A 4,912-nucleotide genomic window follows, 5' to 3' on the forward strand; every position below is an offset into this window, starting at 1 on the left:
GAGATAAGTTATCATCGCCCAAGCTAGCCTTATTTCCATTATGTTTGTAAGCATATTCCAGTATTTGACATTAGTGAAATGAAGTGTTATTTCTGCTGCATCTTCGTATTTCTGGTTATATCTTTAATTTGTTGCGTTGATGTTTAAATTTAGATTATAAATCACCTTGTAGAAGGGGTTTATGTACCACAATCACTAACATTGGACGAGAAAAGGGTTCTAACACTTATGGTTGATCCTACTATGAAAGTTCAATTACAAGCTAATTCAGGTAAAGAATTTTTTTATCTAGTCAACAATCTTGTATAATAGTCCATTCCTCCAAAATAATTCCAAATGATAACTAATCAACAAACTAGAAGATTAATTAAATAGAATGACATCAAAGGTCTTCTCATCAAATTCAATATCTCTTTTGCAAATAATCTCCTATTCGATGAGTTGAAACAACCTATAGTCATTAGAATATTTAAAATAGCCTATCATGATACAAACATGACTCTTTGCATCAATTGTCAACCTTCTATCATCTAGAGTGTGATCCCATACTATGCATCCAAAGGTTCTACAAAGTCAGATTATGGGTTTACTTCCATTCCATTTCTTGACTAGAGTTGCATTCCATATATCTTTAGCTTGAATCAGATTTAACAAATAGTTTGAGTGATATATAACTTCTACCCAAGACTTATTGGACAAACCTTTGGCCTAAATCAAACATCATGGGATTTCTACCAAAGTTTTACTTTTTCTCTTAGCAACACCATTCTATTGATGTGTATAAGGCATACATTTTTTCTAAGATATATTATTCCATGGCAAGTAGCTTTCAAAAACCTTGCCTACATATTCTCCTCCATTGTTTGATCTTTAAGCATTTCATAAGTCTATTGCATTGTCTTTCAACTAATGTCCTACATCCCTTGACCTTTTCAAAGACATAACTCTTATTCTTCAATAAATATATTGTAGTATACTTGGAAAATTCATCAATGAAGGTCAATAAATATAATGCATCAACTATTTATGGATTTTTAGGGAACGAATTTGATTATGGCCAAGTTCCAAGATGATCTTTGCTCTCTAGGGCTTCAATGTTTTAAAGATATTTGCAAATGATGCTTATCAATCATATGTCCTTCACATACTCCGTTAGAGTGGACAACCTTAGTTATTCTAGTTACCATATTACTTTTCACCATCAATTTCAAGCTTCAAAAATTTGGATACCTTAGATTGAGCTATGAGTGTAGTCAATCTTTGCTCTTTCTTGGAAAATTTGTAGAAAACTTATATAGTCTATCCTTGGGGTAAGAAAAACTCTTATTAGCAACAAAAATGTAGTTGTCCACATCCTTTACAACGAACTGATCTTATCAAAATTTTACCTTCTTGCTAGTCTGTGTCAGTTGGTGTACAAACAACAAATTGGCACTCAAACTAGCTATCATGCTACGCATCATTGATAACACCATTCTAACATTTAATATTTCCATAATTGGAAGAAGTAAGTGTATAATCATTTATTATAAATATTTCTTTTTATCTAGCTTGACTTAATGAAGCAAAGGGAGAGGCATCTTTAGGCATATGATGAGTGCAACTGCCTATGAGAATAGTTTCCAATTGGCTATCAAACTTTCAATGCTCTAAAAAATTAATATTCACCCTTGTGTTATCATGGTCTAGCTAGGGGGTGGCTAGTTGTAGAAAGAATTGGTGCAACTGAGCCTATGGTTGAGTGCAAGAGTGCTCAACCTAAATAAATTTGTTGGAAAAGTTTTAAACTCTGATAATTTTTTATACCTCACTAAATTTCCCTCTAGTTAATGTGGTATCATAATGTTTTTCTTTGGAGGCATGTCGCTATACGAAGCTAGAATATTATTTGAGAATAATCAAGGAAATGAATAGCTCGTGGTGCTAACAATTATTTTTCTTACTTGACCTAAAAGCTTCAAATTTGTGGAAATGCCATCTCGTTTTTTTTTATGAATTTCTTTACCTACTATATATGAAAACTATGGATGTGAAATATGTCCATTGCTCTGGAATGAATTTCTCGTACAATTGGATAGATAGAATCGGACAATTAAAGTGTGGTTAGATGGTATTTACAAATTTGAGACTATTGCATTTATTATAATGATGTGAGGATGTCCCTTTCTCCCTTAATCCTTTTAAAAGAAAAGAATTGTTGTAGGTTGATATTTCAATCTAGAAAATATTGTATGAATAATGTAGCATGCATGATATTATTTACTTCTAGAAACTTGGTTTGGTATGAGTCATAAGACTATGGGCATAAGTTGGATTTATATCATGATAGTAGTTATGGAGTAAAAGGAAAGGTTTTATAGGGGTAGACAATCTAGTTTTTTTAATGACCTGAAGAGGTCAAATGCCTATAAGAATTATTGTAATGATATGTCTATGTTTCTATTTTCTGTATGAGGGATAGTTTCCTATAGGATGAAGTTTTATATATTTAGAATAATGACCCAATATTAGGAACTTCAACATATATCTTATGAGGAAAGAAATCATTATATATTTGGTGTAAACCTTGGTGACTTCACCCTAAACTTCCTAATAGATATATATGATCTAAGAGAGATAGCAAGCCTCATTGCATAATAGACCTCTACCATTGTTTGAACCTTAACTCATATAATAAGAACCTTAGGTACAAAGAAAATATTTCCGTACAAAAAAAAAAAATTGATTGATTAAGCCTTTCACATCAAAGTAAATGAAAGTGTAGGGTAGTGTCTTTCCCCATCTTAGATATTCACACATACATATATGTGTGTAAACACATATAGTACTTTCTACAAGGGATAAACACTTGGAAATTTTGAGAAAAAAATTGGACCTTTTGGTTCAAGGAAAGGAGGACTTGAAGGGTGTATCTTGTGAATATCTTCTTCATATGGTATTAGTGTGCATTACATAAAGATAATCTTAATGCTTTTAGTAAAGGTGCTCGAAGGGATAGGTAAGGAAAGTGAGAAATTTGTCAAGAGTTTGGGGGAATATGATATACATAACACATTTATCAAAAGTTTGTAGGACTATAATACATGTATTACATAATAATAAATTGTGTGGATGCTAAACATATCATCCAAACAAAAGTTAGAGGACATGATAGGTGTATAAGGCACCATTTGTGGGCATGAAAAATTTCCTCAACCCCCTTAGAAACCATTGAGAAATTCCTAGTGGGTCTTCTTCTTCCTTGGATGATGTTACCTTATTTAGATAATATGTGATGATTTACCCTTATGTTCGATGGAGTTTATTTAGTTCCTCCTTGGTACCATTATAGGCCACCCTTGTGTCCCATAGAGTCTATTTAGTTCCTCCTTAGTACTACTATAGTATACAATTGATTTAATGAATCTAAACTATCCATATTTATCAAGCCTTAGCCTTCATTTGTCCCCTTTTCACTAATTTTTCATGTGAATAGCCTCTTAACTAATAATTAACCATTCCCCCTTAAATGATTTCAGTTGCTACTAGGTTAATGTTTCTATATTCCCTAAACAATGGAATTCATGAGTCCATTTCCTTTTACCTTCCTATAATGTCTTGAAGTCAATCTCTATCAAGTACCCTATGCTTCATACCTCATGCTAGTTTTCAAGGACTCCATTGCCCCTTGATTCCACTAGGGTTTCCCAAATCAACTTCAACACAAGTATTCCAAGGGTTTCGCAAAATCCCTCATACCAAGTAAGGAAGGTTTGAATTTCTCTTTGACTTAGTTGATTCTTGTATGCTTAACTTAGTACGAGTTTTCATTTCAATCGCTACTAGGTCAACATTGCTTTATGATATAAATAACGAAAGTCATGAATCCATCTATTTTTACCTTCTTGTCATCTCTTGAAGACAATCTCTGTTAATTTTCTTATGCTTTATACATCATGCTAGTTTTCAATGGCTATGTTTCCCCTTGATTCCACCAGGGTTTCCCCTATTGAATTCAACACAAGTATTCTAGGGGTTTTTTCTAGAGGATGATGTACCTTAGGCCCATTATTCTCATTGGTGAGTTACCTCATACCAAGTAGGGCAGGTTTTAATTTCTCTTTGACTTAGTTGTTTTCCCTATGCTTGAATCCAACCTTAGTATAGCACTATGAGATTCATACACTTAATGATTTAAGTAGATTTGATAAGAAGCTCATTTAGCAAAACATTGTTTGCGTAAAATGACACACTCATTCACAAATAATTGGGTGATATAAAGAATTGTGGTTATTGCACTAGCACACTATAACCAACAATATTTTATGACAAATATATTTAAGTACCCAAAGGTGAGCCCTCTTAGGGAGTCGCGACAATTGCCAAAAATCCAAGTAGAATGGAGAAGGGATTTCTTATGCATGCCTCCTACTATGAGCATCGTCAACATTGGCATTCATGTGTTATCGAGTAAGGCAGTAGAAAACTTAAAGCTAACCACCCTACACATGACCCAAATCCATTTTTTAGGCAAACACATCAAAAATCGCATTTACCATAGCACCATTGGCATTAAATAACACTTCAATCAACAAAGAAGTGGATGATACAACACATTATAATCATTAAATCAAAACATTGGACTCAGCAATTAACTATGATGAAAATCCATAAACATTTCCAAAGGTGGTCCCTTTCTGAAAACCAAAACAATCACCAGAACTCCAAGTAGAATGGAGAAGAGTTTACTTTATAGTGCCTCCTAAGATGAAGCTTGGTCATCCTTACAACTCAAGTATTACGAAGTGACATGATAAAAAAATAAACACTAACCACCCTGCAAATGACCCACATCCAATTTTCAGAAAAAATTAACAAGCAACTTATTTACCACACCAGTCTGAACAAAAATAAGTCGAGCACCAAGAAGACC

Source organism: Pinus tabuliformis, chromosome 9, assembly GCF_031772625.1.
Source record: "Pinus tabuliformis cultivar Carrire ecotype Pingquan chromosome 9, CPIR1, whole genome shotgun sequence".
Classification (NCBI taxonomy): Eukaryota; Viridiplantae; Streptophyta; class Pinopsida; order Pinales; family Pinaceae; genus Pinus; species Pinus tabuliformis.